A 21,053-nucleotide genomic window follows, 5' to 3' on the forward strand; every position below is an offset into this window, starting at 1 on the left:
TCGTTGAACCACGTTCAATTTTTGAAATTTGTTTTCCACCACTAATTTTCGGATGAAGTTTATTGTTAGCCTCTGGGCTATTCGGAATACTGCTGTAAGTCATCAGTCCGGTCAGCGCAATACTCCACTCCAAGGCTGTGCAAGATGCACAAAATATTAGTTTAAAGCATGAGGGAGGTCTTGTTTAAGATGGGGGAAACAAAATATATGTAATGATTGCACGGGATTTCGACTGTCGTGCTGCACATATAGGTTTCAGGGAACAGGCGGCGCGTGATTGTGTCTGCTTCCAAAGACATATAGCAAACATGGCTGAAATTATATCTCCTGTGCTTGAACAAAGCCACAGATATAGGATCTGGGCAAAGCTACATACTGTCTTAGTAGGAGCTCGGTAGAAAGAAAGGAAAACACAGAATGTGAGGTAAAAAAATCATTTATTTTCATTAATTCAACTTCAAAGTAATTTTACATTTTCAAAAGCAGAAACAACATTATTTTCACGCTTCTTCTTCTTCTTGACCTTATGGACAGCAGGACATCCATAGAATTCCAGGTCTTGAATAGAGGCAAACTTGAAGATTCGCTGCATCCATGTAATCTTTTCCTCGCCTCTGATGTCGATGATGCTCTCAGGATGATCTAATATTCGAATTGACGTCATCATTTTTTTATAAGATGTACCAGGATCGGCCCAATGGAGCCCATGAAAGGAACATATTAGCCACTTTGCACTCCTCCGTGTTTTAGCACAGTTCACATCCTTGAAAGGCCTCGGTGACGCAATTATTGGTGAGAATGTCTCTATTATACCAGCATCTTCTGTATATGCTATGAGTGCAACATCTTTAAATATGAATTGTCTACACTCATCATCATAAAAACCTTGAATGTCGGCAACGACGTTCACACTGCAAGTTGTCATCGTGAAATGCCCTGGGCATGGCACAGCACTTGGTCATTCATACAGCACACTACACAACACCAGTAAGTGGCCAGTCGTTAATCACAGGGTCATGCACAACTAGAGCATACGCTGCAGTGGGTTCTGGGAAATCTGATGAAGATTCAGATTCTATTCGCACACCTGTTGGTTTTGAATCAATTATCTCATTCTGCTCAGAACAGTCTGTTACGATGATTGGTGCCAGCTCCTTGAATTTCCGTGGACTGAGTAGGCATCCTTCCTCTTCAACACCTTCATAGTAAGAACCACAGAACCTTGCATACATGTCAAATGATAGACTGTATACATTCTGATCCCACTGTAGCAGTAAGTTGTCATACGGGTAGAATACGGAATTCAATTAGACTTTGGCATTAGTTAAGCTACAGTTGTCAAATATGGTGGAATCATTTGATAAATTCCCCCTTCTATTGGTCTGGAATGCAAGTATGATGAATCTTGGTGTTACCAGCTGCACTGAGGTTTTAATAGTCCATGTCTGTCTACTCTCTGTCAGTATGACTGGGTACTCAAAAACCTCCCATGAGTGGAAAGTTAATGACAAATATGCACCGGTATTCAGAACTTTTAAAATCTTCTAACGCTCCTTGTCTGCCACTGTAATGTGCGTCATTTTCCGTATAATTCTCTTGGTGATGATCTGATTCTCCTGTTGAGCTCCTTGAATGTATGAGTTGCTATACATTGCACTCTGTACCAGAATAAGCTCTTGTTTAGCATTCATAATAATTCGCTGCATGTACTCAGAGTACCCCATAAGCATTTTAGAGGTATGCATGTAGTAAATCGGCGACACTCTTCCGCTGTTCTGACAACACACCCATCTATGAAACATCCTGCATTTTCTGATCCTTATGTTTTAAGGGTTGATGCTTTGCCAACATTACATGTACGATCAGTCTCTACTCCATTAAGTTCATAAAGTATTTCCTGGAACACGAATGCCAAAGCATTATGTGTAAGCCTTGATCCTACTGTATGACTACCATCCTTCTCCTTAAACGATCCATCCAAATACAGTATAACCCTGATTTTACGTGACCTCGATTTTTTTTCTTTATTGTGATTTCATTCTCCTGCCACAGATGGGCAGGGGAGGGCTGTCAGCAGCACAGTCCGCCGCTCTTCAGCCGAGTCATATGACAACTAAAACAAGAATAAAATGCTACATATATAAGGCGATAAAAAAGGGGAACATAAAACAGAGTAAGGGGAGATAATGGAGGTAAAAATACACTGAGAGGGAGACGTTCATGGGGGGACAGTTAAAAAAGTCACCATAAAGTTAAAAAACACAGTTGACGATCTTAAATCACAAAGAAGACGCTGAATGCACATGCACAGGTTAAAAGTCGGCGACAGTATTAAAAACACTCCAGAATAACACACTTAAAACCCACTTGGAGCACACCCGGTGAAGTAAAAAACGGCCAGGTGGGACCTGCCGAGGGAGAGGTTGGAGAGGATGGAAAAGGATAGGAGAGTAAGGGGCAGTAGGGGAGGCGGCGGGATGAAGAGAGTAGGGGCGTCAGCAGGTACACGAAGAGGCAGGAGACTGGTGGGGCAGGAGATGAAGTGGGAAGACAAGGCAGGAGGGAGTGCAGAGACACTGAAAGGGAGCACAAGAGGGGGGGGGGGAGTAGGAGGGAAAGTCGCTCTGGAGAAGGGAGGGGTAGGAGAGGGAGCCCTGAGGAGGAGGCAGGTAGATGGGGTTAGAGTTGGTAGGAAGGGTAGATATCAGGGCGAAGCTCATCATCTGGGATGGGTAGATGGTGGAAGTTGCGTTGGGAAAGGAGGCGGAGGATGTGGAGATGGAGAGAGGTTGGAACACAGTGGTAAAGGTGCGGCAATGGGTTGGGAGTGGAGAGGTAGGGAGACACCAGTGGATGAGGAGGATCAAGGCGGCGGACAATATATAATATGTAGGTGTGTTCAAGGGAAAGGAGAACGTGGGGGAAGGGGATCAGGTCGTAGAGGATGCACGCTGGGGACAGAAGGCGGATGCAGAAGGCGAGGCAGAGTGCATGGCGTTCGAGGATTTGGAGGGCTTTATAGAACCAGGGAGGGGTGGAAATCCAAGCTACGCTGGCATAACGAAACCACTTTGCGATTGATGTGTATAGTTTTATCACGCCGTTTTCCCCCTCCCCAAAGATAGAGAAGCCTTGTGTCTTCAATGCCAAAGGCAACTTTGGGTTGGCTGGGGAGCTGCGACAGTTCAGAGCACAGCACTGTGCCACATTTAATGGTGGTATAATGTGGAACGTTGACAAACTTGACAGGAAGGCACGCTCTTAGAAACCCAACAGGGTCATGATGTCCTCCTGCCGGATTCTCGATCCCTGTGAACGAGATTCGCTCCCCAAATGCGTCTGCAATCACAGAGTATTCTAACTGTGGTATAGTGCCACTGATTCGATGTCCTTCACTAAAATATTTTTTGTGAAAGGGATGTCTCCAGGTACATACCTATATGTATTATGTGAAAAGTTTAGATAGTTCTGAAGATTTTGTTATGTTTAAAGGTACCCTCTCCCAACTACTATGTCCGCCGAACTGTTTCCCTTCAGTCTCTCTTTACAGAACCTCCCTGACTTGTGCCCAGTAGAAATTTCAGTTAACACTTTCCGGCAGATTTGACCATCTTATCTGTCACTGTAGGAGGAGTGATTAATGGAGATTCATATTTTAGCGAGGGTACCAGCTACGATATGCATTTTCGTGGAAATCCTTGCTACGTGAGAGAGAAGCGCCCGGTGCGTCTGACAAACAGGTTTCAGGTGCTGTATCTGGCTGAGCCAGATGCAGCAGCCTGCCCTGTTTCAGAGGATGATTCTCAGCCTTCAAGGTCCGGACAATCGCAGAGGGTGGGCTTATTGGTAGTTGGGGGCTCCAATGTTTGGCGCGTAATGGGGCCCTTAGGGATATGGCGGCTAAGGTGGGGAAGAAATCCAGTGTACACTCCGTGTGCATTCCGGGTGGAGTCATTCCTGATGTGGAAAGGGTCCTTCCGGATGCCATGAAGAGCACAGGGTGCAGCCAGCTGCAGGTGGTGGCACATGTCGGCACTAATGACGTGTGTCGCTTTGGATCTGAGGAAATTCTCTCTGGATTCCAGCGGCTATCTGATTTGGTGAAGGCTGCCGGTCTTGCTTACGAGATGAAGGCAGAGCTCACCATCTGCAGCATCGTTGACTAAACCGACTGCAGACCTTTGGTGCAGAGCCGGGTGGAGGGTCTGAATCAGAGGCTCAGACGGTTTTGCGACCGTGTTGGCTGCAGATTCCTTGACTTGCGCCATAGGGTGGTGGGGTTTCGGGTTCCGCTGAATAGGTCAGGAGTTCACTACACTCAGCTGGCGGCTACATGGGTAGCGGAGGCTGTGTGGCGTCGACTGGGCGGTTTTTTAGGTTAGAAGGCCTCGGGAAAGTACGGGGTGGGCTGCAATCTCAAAGGGTGCATGGCAAATACAGGACGTGCTTGGATCAAGGAACAGTCGGAATTGTAGTTGTAAATTGTTGTAGTTGTGCTGGGAAACCCCTGAGCTTCAAGCGCTAATAGAAAGCACAGAAGCCGAAATCCTTATAGGTACAGAAAGCTGGCTAAAGCCTGAAATAAGTTCTGCAGAAATTTTTACGAAGTCTCAGACGGTGTTCAGGAAAGATAGATTAGGCAGAATTGGTGGTGGAGTGTTTGTGTCTGTCAGTAGTGGTTTATCTTGTAGTGAAGTCGAAGTAGATACTCCGTGCGAATTGGTATGGGTGGAGGTTATACTTAACAGCCGAACTAAGTTAATAATTGGCTCCTTCTACCGACCCCCAGACTCGGATGATATAGTTGCTGAACAGTTCAGAGAAAATTTGAGTCTCGTAACAAATAAATACCCCACTCATACGGTTATAGTTGGTGGGGACTTCAACCTTCCCTCGATATGTTGGCAAAAATACTTGATCAAAACCGGTGGTAGGCAGAAACATCTGCCGAGATTGTCTTAAACGCTTTCTCCGAAAATTATTTCGAGCAGTTAGTCCACGAACCCACGCGAATTGTAAATGGTTGCGAAAAAAATGGCTCTGAGCACCATGGGACTTAACTTCTGAGGTCATCAGTCCCCTAGACCTTAGACCTACTTAAACCTAACTAACCTAAGGACATCACACACATCCATGCCCGAGGTAGGGTTCGAACCTGCGACCGTAGCGCTTCCAGACTGAAGCGCCTAGAACCGCACGGTCACACCGGCCGGCATTTTGCGAAAACACACTTGACCTCTTAGCCACAAACAATCCAGAGCTAATAGAGAGAATCATGATTGTGATCACAACGTCGTTGTAGCTAGGCTCAATACCGTTTCTTCAAATCCACGAGAAACAAACGCAAAATAATTTTATTTAAAAAAGCGGATAAAGTGTCACTAGAAGCCTTCCTAAGAGACAATCTCCATTCCTTCCGAACTGACTATGCAAATGTAGACGAGATGTGGCTCAGATTCAGAGATATAGTAGCAACAGCAATTGAGAGATTCATACCTCATAAATTGGTAAGAGATGGAACTGATCCCCCATGGTACACAAAACAGGTCCGAACGCTCTTGCAGAGGCAACGGAAAAAGCATGCGAAGTTCAGAAGAACGCGAAATCCCGAAGATTGGCTAAAATTTACAGACGCGCGAAATTTGGCACGGACTTCAATGCGAGATGCCTTTAATAGGTTCCACAACGAAACATTGTCTCGAAATTTGGTAGAAAATCCGAAGAAATTCTGGTCGTATGTAAAGTACACAAGCGGCAAGACGCAGTCAATACCTTCGCTGCGCAGTGCCGATGGTACTGTTACCGACGACTGTGCCGCTAAAGCGGAGTTATTGAACGCAGTTTTCCGAAATTCCTTCACCAGGTAAGACGAATGGAATATTCCAGAATTTGAAACACGAACAGCTGCTAGCATGAGTTTCTTAGAAGTAGATACCTTAGGGGTTGCGAAGCAACTCAAATCGCTTGATACGGGCAAGTCTTCAGGTCCAGATTGTATACCGATTAGGTTCCTTTCAGATTACGCTGATACAATAGCTCCCTAATTAGCAATCATATACAACCGCTCGCTCACCGATAGATCTGTACCTGCAGATTGGAAAATTGCGCAGATCACACCAGTGTTTAAGAAGGGTAGTAGGAGTAATCCATCGAACTATAGACCTATATCATTGACGTCGGTTTGCAGTAGGGTTTTGGGGCATATACTGTATTCAAACATTATGAATCACCTCGAAGGGAACGATCTATTGATACGTAATCAGCATGGTTTCAGAAAACATCGTTCTTGTGCAACGCAGTTAGCTCTTTATTCGCACGAAGTAATGGCCGCTATCGACAGGGGATCTGAAGTTGATTCCGTATTTCTAGATTTCCGGAAAGCTTTTGACACCGTTCCTCACAAGCGACTTCTAATCAAGCTGCGGGCCTATGGGGTATCGTCTCAGTTGTGCGACTGGATTCTTGATTTCCTGTCAGGAAGGTCGCAGTTCGTAGTAATAGACGGCAAATCATCGAGTAGAACTGAATTGATATCAGGTGTTCCCCAGGGAAGCGTCCTGGGACCTCTGCTGTTCCTGATCTATGTAAATGACCTGGGTGACAATCTGAGCAGTTCTCTTAGGTTGTTCGCAGATGATGCTGTAATTTACCGTCTAGTAAGGTCATCCGAAGACCAATATCAGTTGTAAAGCGATTTAGAAAAGATTGCTGTATAGTGTGGCAGGTGGCAGTTGACGCTAAATAACGAAAAGTGTGAGGTGATCCACATGAGTTCCAAAAGAAATCCGTTGGAATTCGATTACTCGATAAATAGTACAATTCTCAAGGCTGTCAATTCAACTAAGTACCTGGGTGTAAAAATTACGAACAACTTCAGTTGGAAAGACCACATAGACAATATTGTGGGGAAGGCGAGCCAAAGGTTGCGTTTCATTGGCAGGACACTTAGAATATGCAACAAGTCCACTAAAGAGACAGCTTACACTACACTCGTTCGTCCTCTGTTAGAATATTGCTGCGCGGTGTGGGACCCTTACCTGGTGGGATTGACGGAGGACATCGAAAGGGTGCAAAAAAGGGCAGCTCGTTTTGTATTATCACGTAATAGGGGAGAGAGTGTGGCAGATATGATACGAGGGTTGGGATGGGAGTCATTGAAGCAAAGACGTTTTTCATAGCGGCGAGATCTATTTACGAAATTTCAGTCGTCAACTTCCTCTTCCGAATGCGAAAATATTTTGTTGAGCCCAACCTACATAGGTAGGAATGATCATCAAGATAAAATAAGAGAATTCAGAGCTCGAACAGAAAGGTTTAGGTGTTCGTTTTTCCCGCGCGCTGTTCGCGAGTGGAATGGTAGGGAGATAGTATGATTGTGGTTCGATGAACCCTCTGCCAGGCCCTTAAATGTGAATTGCAGAGTAATCATGTAGATGTAGATGTAGAAAGTTTGTCAATGTCACACACGCTTATCTCTTCTTTACCGTCGGTACACGCCACCAGTTGTGCTTTAAAATGGTTCAAATGGCTCTGAGCACTATGGGACTTAACTGCTGAGGTCATCAGTCCCCTAGAACTTAGAACTACTTAAACCTAACTAACCTAAGGATATCACAGACATCCATGCCCGAGGCAGGATTCGAACCTGCGACCGTAGTGGTCGCGTGGTTCCAGACTGTAGCGCCTAGAACCGCTCGGCCACTCTGGCCGGCTTGAGCTTTAAAAAACATTTTCTTCAAGATCGCTTTAGTAAGCGTACGTGTGCTGAAAGTACCCTCTCACCCCTCTCGCCCTCCATCTGGCCTTGCGCCTACCCTCCCGCAAAACGTGCGTTACATCACCTACTACAGAGAAGCGCCATTAAAGTATGTCGACGTCACATATGCTTATCTCTCCTTCCCCGCCAGACAAGCCACGTGCTCTTCTCCCGCCAGTCGAAAGTTTGTTTACAAATAGTGCGTGCGTTCCTGTCGCGCCAGAACCACATTCTAGCTGTGAATATTTTCGTATTTTATGAACTGATTATAAACTCAGAGCATTCTTTATCTTTCTTTATGTGAATTTTATGAATAGGACGAGGACATTGATAGCTGTTCTGTCACTTTGGACACACATTTTAATTATCTCTTCTAGAGTTTTGCCTGTGTGTTTCTCCATGTCTACAAGTTTGTTTTACAAACTTATTTTATACCATATGTCAGCCCCCAGATAATTTGCAAACAGTAAACTCTAAGAACAGTTGACAGAACAGATATTTTTCTTTAACTTTACTGTTTTAGAGGAAAAAGTTAAGTTGTAACCGATCCTCATTTTCTATTGACAATCAAACGAGTGCCGTTTGGTCCTGTCCTTCAGTTTTTCTAGTTGTAACTGTCGTTATAGAGAACAGTTTGTTAATAATTTCTGTAACAGGCTTGTAAAACATTGTGGTTTAGTGATACTACTGGGAAAAATATTAAGTCTGTGTGATGACTGGGACGTTCTTAACCATTCAGACCACAACTTGGTCACATTTCATCCTTTTTAATGTTCATTTCCCTCTCTTTTAACTAATTAATTTACATGACAAATTTAAAATATTTTTTTAAGTGAATAGATAATTCTTTTCTTTAGGTTTCCTGAGATTTTCAGCACAATTTGGCCTTATTGGTCATTTCCAATGATGTATGCAAATTGAGACAGTTATGGTTTATCAGATGCTCTGGCTACTTTATACCACAATTTTTCCAGGTGAGACAACTGAGTAACTTTGATCTGTGTGTAATATTTCACTGTCTTTGCCATTTACTCCTCAGTATTTCAATATGCCATAATTTGAAGGACTGTTACTCTACGAGGTGACATAAGGTATTTTAAACTGAGTAGATAGAATGTTGATATTAGAAATGCATGAGTTTTGATGTGTAGCCTTTGCTATCTCCTGATTTCATCCGTATTTCCAGTATTTTGTCGGTATAAGAAAAGGTTTTGTACCTTTTATTCTAACATGAGTTAATGTGGTTCAAGATTGTTATGTGCTTTATGGTACCCCATCTCTTGGACTTTGTAGGTGAATCCACCATTTTACTGAAATGTGTTAATGTTTCGTAACCTGCGGAATTTGTGCAGCTACTACGTGCAAAAATAGTCAGACGGCGTAGCAAGATTTTACTTCGGTTATTACTCTTTTTCGAATGTACGTAATCTGGCATGATTATCTTCGTTTATTTTAAGACTTGATTATATGGGCAGTGATGATCTCAATTATTACAGGAGTTATTGTATTTCTGCGCAAAATTTGAACAGCCAATATTTTACTATTTTCTTATCACACGAAATTTGATAAACTTGACTACATGTAAGTCCCCTCCCACTTACATTAAATGAAATATTGTAACAAATTCTTCCCACAGTATTAAGGCACACCGTCTTTCTGGGGAGTGACTGACGCCCTTTTGTAAACATCGTGAGTCAGCACTCCTCTGGAAGGGGGAAGGAATGCACAGGGTGGCAGCCAATCAAGGAATATTACAGGGAATTGGTTTAAAAAATTATTCCTAAGGCTCAGTCAAATCTTAACAAGTTTACTCCCAGAGCAACTTACAGTGTGAATATGTGACACAAGTTGCCTGTCTTTCAGAACCGAGGCATTTCTGTGCAGTTAAAGCTGCTGACAAGAGACGCCCTGAGACCTCTGCTGAACTGCTAGCGGATTCACGTCATTGGTTTTAGCCAATAGGCCGGCCGGTGTGGCCGTGAGGTTCTAGGCGCTTCAGTCTGGAACCGCGTGACCGCTACGGTCGCAGGTTCGAATCTTGCCTCGTGCATGGATGTGTGTGATGTCCTTGGGTTAGTTAGGTTTAAGTAGTTCTAAGTTCTAGGGGACTGATGACCACAGATGTTAAGTCCCATAGTGCTGAGAGCCATTTTTTAGCCAATAACGCGCGTGGGATACGGGTCACGTGTGTGGACGCTGGAGTGTTCCGCAGTGTAGAACACAGTTCCCTCCCTCTCTTGTGATCCAGACTTCGAGCAGACCAGACGTCTTTCTTGGGAGGCAGAGCCTCTGGCTCTGTGTTCCATGACCGGTCACCAACGTAAGTTAACATGAATCGCCTCCCATCCGTTGTCCACTTATTTAGCTGTTCAACTTCCAAGACTGGCCTAAACCTGGTAACTTCCGACCCAAGGCGCGCCCCTTGTACACCGTACATTGAGATGTATTCTCTTTATTTTTCCTAATTTCCTGTTTGTCATTTAACGGCAGCCCTGGATGCCCACTTACAAGTCCAGACCGCTCGACCTCTCGTACATTTCGTCGCGAGCCGGATCCATCTACCTTCTTCCCCCTTCCCTGCCCATGTACACACTATATGTTACCGTGTGTCCACGTCCTGCTCTCGCACAATCGCTGACATTTCCGCACAGGAAGAGACTTACTTGTTATTGTCACGACCTTTGCCTAGGCGTGTAAATACTATTTGCAGTGTCTGCGTTTAGCCATTTACTATGCAATGTCCTTCAAATATGCGTGTATCACAACAACTGTATGAGTACAGGACATGGACACACGGTGGAGGCTTAGGTCAGTCCTGAAAGAGTGCTCAGACAGCCAAAGTCGTTAGGGCGAACACTAGAGGAAAGCGAGAAATCCGAGGATCGGGTTCCAGTCAGGCATAAATTTTCATTTGAGGCCAATAAATTGTACAGGTGGAATCTCATCGTATTCGCAATTGCGAATACATTTCTTGCAAACTGGCAACGTTTATTTCGCTTGGAGCCTCCACACATGGATACATCCATCGTGATGGTGTACACAAAACTGGGACTCCCTTGAAAAGACGAAGTGGTGCCACTCCTGTGTCTATCGTTGTTATTGGCTGCACCATTGTCGGTGCGCCTCTCTTTCTGCTGCTACATCAAGGGAAGCCACAACAATAGAAATATTAAACTTCCTGGCAGATTAAAACTGTGTGCCCGACCGAGACTCGAACTCGGGACTTTTGCCTTTCGCGGACAAGTGCTCTACCATCTGAGCTACCGAACCACGAGTCACGCCCGCTCCTCACTTTACTGGCAGAAGTAAAGCTGTGAGGAAACGGCGTAAGTCGTGCTTCGGTGGCTCAGATGGTAGAGCACCTGCCCGCGAAAGGCAAGGTCCCGAGTTCATTCTGGAAACATCCCCAAGGCTGTGCGCGTGCGTCGTGCTTCGGTAGCTCAGATGGTAGAGCACTTGCCCGCGAAAGGCAAAGGTCCAGAGTTCGAGTCTCGATCGGACACACAGTTTTAATCTGCCAGGAAGTTTCATATCAGCGCACACTCCGCTGCAGAGTGAAAATCTCATTCTGGAAACATCTCCCAGGCTGTGGGTAAGCCATGTCTCCGCAGTATCCTTTCTTTCAGGAGTGCTAGTTCTGCAAGGTTCGCAGGAGAGCTTCTGTAAAGTCTGGAAGGTAGGAGACGAGATACTGGCAGAAGTAAAGCTGTGAGGACCGGGCGTGAGTCGTGCTTCGGTAGCTCAGATGGTAGAGCACTTGTCCGCGAAAGGCAAAGGTCCCGAGTTCGAGTCTCGGTCGGGCACACAGTTTTAACCTGCCAGGAAGTTTCATATGAGTGCACACTCCGCTGCAGAGCGAAAATATCATTCTGGAAATAATAATATTGTCGCCATGCTGACATTCCGTAGTGCTCCAGGCGTCGTTGCGCTGCTCAAAAATGGTTCAAATGGCTCTGAGCACTATGGGACTTAACATCTGAGGTCATCAGTCCCCTAGAACTTAGAACTACTTAAACCTAACTAACCTACGGACATCACACACATCCATGCCCGAGGCAGGATTCGAACCTGCGACCGTAGCGGTCGCGCGGTTCCAGACTGAAGCGCCTAGAACCGCTCGGCCACACCGGCCGGCGTTGCGCTGCTCGTGTGGATTCTTGTCTTACTGAAAACATGATTGTTTCCTAACTCTTCTCCTTCTTCTTCTTCTTGAATTCCCTTACGCTTTCGAGCTTTGGGATAGCCTCGCTCTGTTTCTTCCATTCCACACTATTCTCGCATAATGTCTTCATTTGCACGATTCTTTTTCCACGCCTTTGTCCCAGTATCTCGAACCTGCCCTCCCATGTGACGCAGGGTCTTCGTCGTCCGGTCCCTCCTCTACACGTATTACAAAAAGTTGTTTAGCTTTTCTTTTCTCTCTCATTCTCTTGGCAAGCCCGTACCATTTCAACTGACGATTCTCTACCACCATACTCATTGCTTTCTTCTGCCCAGTGTCTTATCGAATTCTTTCATTTCTAACTGTCTCTCTCTTCTAATCTTTCTTACAACTGTCCTCACGAACTTCATTTGCTGGCAGTAATCCTGCTTAGGTGTTTTTCTTGTAATAGGAAACTCTCCACACCATACGCTGTAATTAGTCGCTCAATTGCGTTCTAAATTTGCATTTTAGTTTTCATACTTATATGATTCTTCACCATTATTATGTTGTTCACCTGATAGTACTCTGAGATTGCTTTCTTAGTTCTGGATGTTGATAACAATGCACCAAAGTGTAAAAGAGGTTGTTCCTACTCATTACCTTGCAAATGGCAGCACAATAATTGGTGAATACTATTCTTCCATCACTACTTAGTGTGATGTCAAGATATTCAAAAGTTTACTTGCACATCTGGATGAACAGATATTGTTGACAACATACTTTATACTTCGAAATAAATTCACAGTATGCAAAGAACTTGGCTTCAGCTGTATTAGATGTAGATGCCCTACTTATTGGTGATATACGAAAATCTGTGCCGGACCAGGACCCGAACCGGGATTTGCCACTTTTCGCGAGTGGGAGTTCTGGGTTCGGGTCCCGGTCCAGCAAAAATTTCCATGTGTTACCAACACGTAGAACATCTATATCTAATCCAGCTGAACCCATGTTATTTATTTCGAAATAATTTTCAAAAGTGCCTTCTTTTACAAGAGGCTTTCCTTTATACAGAACACTGAGTTCTTCTTCCTGTCTGTTCTGTTTTGAAACCCACAATACTTTGCTTTTATCTTCATTCAGTATTATCCCCTCCCGCTTCAGTTCTTCATACCATTCCACTAGAGCCTGGTGTCAGCCACAAATACTACATCATCTGCATAGAGCAGGGGTGGCCAAGAATTCGGCTCAACTGGCAATTTCCCCCACCACGACGCTACGCTCTCTGACCGCGGTGGGGGGAGAGGGAGAAACTGCGAACCCGGCGCAGTTGAAAAGCAGTGCAGTCGCACTGCGTATGAGTTGTTTCTACATTTCACATTTCGCAACAACATAGATCACAAGCAAAACAAATTTTCAGTATTATTTAATTATATTTGGTGGGCTGATACAAACTGTGGGCATATGGATAGAAGCAGACAATTTCACAGATTTTTGGATTCAGGTTGCAATGTAACCGTGACTTATTTAGTTTCACAATCGAAAAAACGCCTTTCATACACATATGTTGATCGAAATATTGTAAAACTTTTGCAACCTCATTATGTAAACGTGGAAACTCCACCTGAGGAAAGCAAAGTAGACGTCCTACACTGTTTTAACGTTAAAAGCATTTGGCTTCAAAACAGGAATTACTTTGCGAGTCAGTCAGTTACGTCGGCACATGCACGGGGGCACTTTCAACTGAAGAGGCAACAGGTCTCGAAAACAACTTGAAAACAGCTGTAAGATTGGCAGCGTCCAAAACGTTTAGGAAACTATCCATGTAATTCTAGTAAGGCCACAATGCATCCTTCAAACCTAACGTTTTCTTTAACGCCAGTCAGCTTAGGGCACTAGACTGTCTTGGTCAGAGCGTGTCCCTTCTACAACGCGGTTTTATTTTTAATTGCATCCCCATCACACAGAAAGAAGTTAATTTGTAGTTTCTTACAGTGGTCAGCGTGCAGTCAAGCCAATTAAAATCCGAAGTCTGCAATCCATTCCGAATGTTCTAATTTTCGTTACTGCAGTCTTTTTCCCGCAATAATTCAACAACAGCCGGTTTTAAGTCGAAAATCGTTCCAGGCATGCTCCTTGACTTAACCAACGTACTTCATAGTAATTTATAAAGTCTCCAGACTCTTCGTTCAGTTCGAATGAAAACTCTTACAATTGAGTATGGAATACGAGTGCGATTTCAGAAATTTTGCTATTCATACCATCAATTTCTTCATGCTCTCCATGCCTGGAAATTTAGCACAAAGTGCTTCTTGATGTACGGAACAATGAATACCGTCTGCTTTTGGTTGTAATTTTTGCTACGCGTGGAGGTTGGCACGCCGTGACTTGCCCCGGCATAGAGCTATGTTCTATAGGTTCGCCTCTTGTATGTTTTTGTTACTTCATCTAGGAAGATGTTAAAGAGTTTTGCACTGGGCAATGAGGTCGCCACATCCTTGCGCCTTACATTTTCAAACTCAAGATACGTAAAATGACTGTACGATCCTGAACAGGCGAGCGAACAATGTTGGCTCCTCATGTGCCAATCCAATGGGACACAACGTTGAATCTGGAGCTCCTTAATCTACGGATTCCTGATTCGCTTGACGGTCGTGGCATCCGGACCAACGCAAGCAAATTTCTGGAGTTGGCAGTAAACAAATGAAAACAGAAACAAAATGCACACTGGTTATTCAGTCAACCGATTTCAGTTGAAGGTTTGTGTGAGTACAATGTACGCCACAGAAGAGAGGGTAGAGACTAATGGACCGTTGTGCATTTTCCTTCTGTTTACATTTGTTTACTATCACCTTCAAAAAGTGGACGAACTAATGTTACCCGGGTGCCGGCACTGTGTGCTAGTATGGAAAACTTGAAGTCAGTTTTGCGCTACGTTTTTTATCATATCATGTTGATTTGAATGGTACGCTGTGATATATTTTTGAACAGTTCTTAAGGAGAGAAACTGGATTATGGTATAAAAACTGTAGGGTACTATTTGAAAAAAGACGCACTGCTGTTTATGTATTCGTAATGAACAAAGTTACAAGACCGGCAATTATGTTAATGTACCCCTGGTAACTAAACAATATTTGCTCAACACTCTTCTTTAGTTTGTTTCTGGATGGAAAGTTATTTGGTGTGAGTAGGATACGAGGTATGTTTTTTAAGTAAATACCTCTTTGAAATAAAAATAAAACAAGTAAGCTTTTCTTAGCAATTTTATTATTACGCGAAAGCCTGTTCGTTAACAAGTTTGCTTGATGGCCATCCTCCGCAGCAAGTACAGAAATACTTGTTTTGTACTGCCACAGCAGCAGGAAAAGGCGGTTTTATGCACAAAACATGTATTACTGTTCTTTAATCGACTTTTCCACATATTCCACCAATATCAAGGCACTTACCATATCACACAATCAGCTTTAAATACCATCCTCGTAGAAATCTTCAGCCTGAGCATAACTTTCGAGAATTTAAAAGTTCAGTAACAATTGCATAAATCGTTCTCCTTGACACTTGAGGTAACTCTTCACATAACGTCTAAATCGTAAAGCGTCTGTTCTCTCTCACTTTTTCATCTACTTTCTGCGCAAAATCGTCAGTAGTGAATGGAAGTCTCCCACTTCGTTCCTCATCACTCCCGTTCATAAAGCCACCTTTAAGAGCTCTCACCCACTTCCATACAATCCAATCGTCCATGCTGTCAAGAAGTATGCCTTATGCAGTTGTTACAGAACGTTTAAATTATCAAAAGTTATGCTTAGGCAGCAGATTCCTACGAGGATGGTATTCAAAGCTCATTGTACGATACAATTAGTGCCTTAATATTGGCGGGAATTATGTAGAAAAGTAGATTAAAGTACAGCCTTTCATGTAAAAATACAATTGCTAGGAAAAGTCTTCTTGTTTGATTTTTGTTTCAAAACAGTGCTTACTTAAAAACGCTCCTCATAAATGGGACATAATGTATGCAGAAGATATGAACGCTTTTAATTAAATGTTGTTTATTATCAAAGGTACCATTGTTTAGAGTATCAAGCGAAATTGCTGACTGGATTGTGGACTTCTTGGTAGGGAAGACACAACAAGCTATCTTGCATGGAAATTCATCCACAGATGACAGTGTGTGCCCCAGGGAAGGGCGTTGGGACCCTTGATGTTCATTTTACATGTTAATAAACTTGCGGACAATATTAACAATATAAAATTGTGCACTTCACAAAACGGAAAAACGTAGTATGCTATGACTATGATACTAACGAGTCACAGTTGGAATTGGTCAATTCCTACAAATAACTGGGTGTAACAATTTGTGGGAGTGTGAAATGGAACGATCACATAGGCCCAACGGGTAGACATCGGTCCACTTGTAAAAAACTGGAGAAGTGAAATCAGTCTACAAAAGAGACTGCATACAAAACACTCGTGCGACCCATCCTAGAATATCGATCAAATGTATGGGATCCGTACCGAACAGAACTAAAGGGGGATAGTGAACAGATATAAAAAAAAGGTCAGCACGAATGGTTCAAATGTTCAAATGTGTGTGAAATCTTATGGGACTTAACTGCTAAGGTCATCAGTCCCTGAGCTTACATACTACTTAACCTAAATTATCCTAAGGACAAACACACACACCCATGCCCGAGGGAGGACTCGAGCGTCCGCCGGGAGCAGCCGCACAGTCCATGACTGCAGCGCCTGAGACCGCTCGGCTAATCCCGCGTGGCGAATGGTCAAAGGTTTTTTAGTACCGTGGAGAGTGACACGAAGACGCTGGAAGAACTGAACTGGCACTCGCTTGAAGATATACGCAAACTATCCCGTGAAAATCTACTTAGAAGGCTTGTAGAACCAATTTTAGGTGATGAATCTTGGAGTATATTACAACCCCCAATGTACTGCTCTCATAGGTGTCACGAAGACAAGATTAAACTGATTACAGCGCGCTAAGGTACTTTAGCAATTATTCTTCTTGCGCTCCATACGTGAATGGAGCGGGAAAAGGCCCTAATAAGATGCACAATGCGACGTACCCTTTGGCATGCACTTTACTGTGGTTTGCAGAGTATGAATGTGGATGTAGAGGGTCACGACCCCCTTGGCGCTCCCCGCTCCCTCTTTTAGATCCCCACCCAGATAACATTTGTTCTTACCTACATGATAAATGAAATTGAGTGCAACTGAGAAAGATTGGCTGCAGATGTTTGCAGTACAAATTACATTGTTAACAACGCCGAAGTTTTAAATTTAGCGTTTGAGGAATCGTTCACGCAAGACAATCGTACTAATATACCGTCGTCTGACCAGCGAACAGACCCCCGTGTGGACGACATAGTAATAAGCATCCCTGACGTGGAGAAACAACTGAAAGAGTTGAAAACAAATTAGTCGCCAGGTCCGTATGGAATCCCAGTTCGGTTTTACAAAGAGTACTCTACGGCACTTGTAAGGTGTCAGGCAAATCCAACACCTTCCATGAAAACCCTGACATGATAAGCAAATCCAGTAGTATGTCACATAGCTCCGAATAAATCGTGACATTAAATTAACCAAAGTAATACGAGTAACGAGTGAGCAAATGGAATACCACAGCCTAAATGCATGTCATACCTTCCCACCGTGAGACAGACGCAGTTCCGAGGGGAGAAACGAGAACAGAAGCCGAGAGGAGAACCGTGTTAAGCTAGAAGGCCCTACGATAAGGGACGGACGCCCACGTCGCCAGCTAACCACCAGGACCACCCCCCCAGCCCATGTTAAAAGCCAGAGCCCTCCAGAAGAACAGTATAGATCTTACGATAACACAAAAAGGGCCACACCAGCCGCAAGTTTTAGCGTGAGACTTTTTCGCGTCTCTGTTACGTTGCAAACGTTAAAAACATTGCCCCACCACGAAAAGTATAACGTTTCTCATTGGATAGACAGAATTTTTGTAGGCGGGGCTTACGGTTAACATTGAGACCCTGATTGGTCAGATGAAAACACAGCCAGATAGTTTTTTTTTAAACCAACTTCGGTAAATTGTAGTAAGGAGAAGTTAAGACAGAGTGGCTTCCGAGACGGCGATATGCGTGGAGCTGTGCCGACCGCCGCTCCCTGACGCTGACTAACCACCGACAAGGTAATGAACGCACGCGATGCCGCATAAGGGCGCATAAAGCTTCACTCAGAACTGCAGAAGTCTCATCTGTTACATCCCCTTTTTACGTAATACTAGTGTCGATCGTCAATTAAATCTCATGGTGTTCACATTTGCCACTTGAAGTAAAAATCTGAAAAGCGATGATTTTTCTGTTATACACTCCTGGAAATTGAAATAAGAACACCGTGAATTCATTGTCCCAGGAAGGGGAAACTTTATTGACACATTCCTGGGGTCAGATACATCACATGATCACACTGACAGAACCACAGGCACATAGACACAGGCAACAGAGCATGCACAATGTCGGCACTAGTACAGTGTATATCCACCTTTCGCAGCAATGCAGGCTGCTATTCTCCCATGGAGACGATCGTAGAGATGCTGGATGTAGTCCTGTGGAACGGCTTGCCATGCCATTTCCACCTGGCGCCTCAGTTGGACCAGCGTTCGTGCTGGACGTGCAGACCGCGTGAGACGACGCTTCATCCAGTCCCAAACATGCTCAATGGGGGACAGATCCGGAGATCTTGCTGGCCAGGGTAGTTGACTTACACCTTCTAGAGCACGTTGGGTGGCACGGGATACATGCGGACGTGCATTGTCCTGTTTGAACAGCAAGTTCCCTTGCCGGTCTAGGAATGGTAGAACGATGGGTTCGATGACGGTTTGGATGTACCGTGCACTATTCAGTGTCCCCTCGACGATCACCAGTGGTGTACGGCCAATGTAGGAGATCGCTCCCCACACCATGATGCCGGGTGTTGGCCCTGTGTGCCTCGGTCGTATGCAGTCCTGATTGTGGCGCTCACCTGCACGGCGCCAAACACGCATACGACCATCATTGGCACCAAGGCAGAAGCGACTCTCATCGCTGAAGACGACACGTCTCCATTCGTCCCTCCATTCACGCCTGTCGCGACACCACTGGAGGCGGACTGCACGATGTTGGGGCGTGAGCGGAAGACGGCCTAACGGTGTGCGGGACCATAGCCCAGCTTCATGGAGACGATTGCGAATGGTCCTCGCCGATACCCCAGGAGCAACAGTGTCCCAAATTTGCTGGGAAGTGGCGGTGCGGTCCCCTACGGCACTGCGTAGGATCCTACGGTCTTGGCGTGCATCCGTGCGTCGCTGCGGTCCGGTCCCAGGTCGACGGGCACGTGCACCTTCCGCCGACCACTGGCGACAACATCGATGTACTGTGGAGACCTCACGCCCCACGTGTTGAGCAATTCGGCGGTACGTCCACCCGGCCTCCCGCATGCCCACTATACGCCCTCGCTCAAAGTCCGTCAACTGCACATACGGTTCACGTCCACGCCGTCGCGGCATGCTACCAGTGTTAAAGACTGCGATGGAGCTCCGTATGCCACGGCAAACTGGCTGACACTGACGGCGGCGGTGCACAAATGCTGCGCAGCTAGCGCCATTCGACGGCCAACACCGCGGTTCCTGGTGTGTCCGCTGTGCCGTGCGTGTGATCATTGCTTGTACAGCCCTCTCGCAGTGTCCGGAGCAAGTATGGTGGGTCTGACACACCGGTGTCAATGTGTTCTTTTTTCCATTTCCAGGAGTGTATAATTATTAAGAAGCCACATCAGCCACTGTAATTTACGACAAGACAGATAAGTAATTACAGATAATTGAGGGTCACTTTAGACCATTTTGATAGTTTTCTCTTTTGTGAAACTTAATTTAAACCTAGATTATAGATGTGATCTGGCATAGGTCATCCTTCGATCCATTGTAGAACTCGGAAACCCACTCAGGGAATATTCGTTCACATTTTTGTTGAACGCAGTTGCTTTTTATCATCCTGTATTAAAATATTTCCTTTTATCAATAGTGCAATTTATAAACAATGTTTTGTGAGTAGAATAAAATTTCCAATGGTAAACTTAACTGCTTTTTCGAAGTTATTTTACCAGCTAACTAAAAATAGGAAAGCCTTGAACCCCTTCCACTAAATTTAGTTAGTATTAAGATTCTTTTACAGGGAGTGCAGTGGAGCTGGCGCTGAAATCATTAAGTATTTGGTTATATCATCGCTAGTCTCACTGAACTCTTGTGAACTCTACATGTCATGTGTGGTCTGGCGTCTCCTTACCAGCAACAGGTACCTGGTTCAAACTAATCAATTCCCTAAAAAACACGCTCAGAGCGTCGTTGCGCGAAAGTGGTAGGGAGACACGACATAGAACAACAGACACCACGCAGAATGTTAGACACTGGCCCCTTACCTAGCTTGCGTTTATTGCAAATCTCGCGCCCAGTGCAAAGTCCCAAGTGACTGGATAAAAGCACAGGTGACTCCTGTGTATAAGAAAGGCAAAAGAACGGACCGGGAAAATTACACACCAATATCCCTGACATCGGTTTGCTGCAGAATCTATGAACATATCCTCAGTTCGAATGTAATAAACTTCCTTGAGACCGAGAGGCTTATGTCCATGAAACAGCACCGTTAGATGGCATCGCTCGTGCAAAACTCAGCTTGCCCTTTTCTCACATGATATACTGTCGACCACTGATAAAGGGTGACAAGCAAATTCCATATTTCTAAATTTCTGAAAAGCATTTGACACGGTGCCCTATTGCACACTGTTAGCGAAGGTACGAGCATATGGAATAGGTTCCCAGATATGAAACTTCCTGGCAGATTAAAACTGTGTGCCCGACCGAGACTCGAACTCGGGTAGAGCACTTGCCCGCGAAAGGCAAAGGTCCCGAGTTCGAGTCTCGGTCGGGCACACAGTTTTAATCTGCCAAGAAGTTTCATATCACCGCACACTCCGCTGCAGAGTGGAAATCTCATTCAGGTTCCCAGATATATGAGTGGCTCGAATATTTCTTAAGTAATAGAATGCAGTATGTTGACCTCGACGGCCAGTGTTAATCAGAGACAAGTTTATCGCGAGGAGTGACCCAGGGAAGTGTGATAGGACTGCTATTATTTTTTGTTACAT

This window comes from Schistocerca piceifrons, chromosome X, assembly GCF_021461385.2.
Source record: "Schistocerca piceifrons isolate TAMUIC-IGC-003096 chromosome X, iqSchPice1.1, whole genome shotgun sequence".
NCBI classification, from domain to species: domain Eukaryota; kingdom Metazoa; phylum Arthropoda; class Insecta; order Orthoptera; family Acrididae; genus Schistocerca; species Schistocerca piceifrons.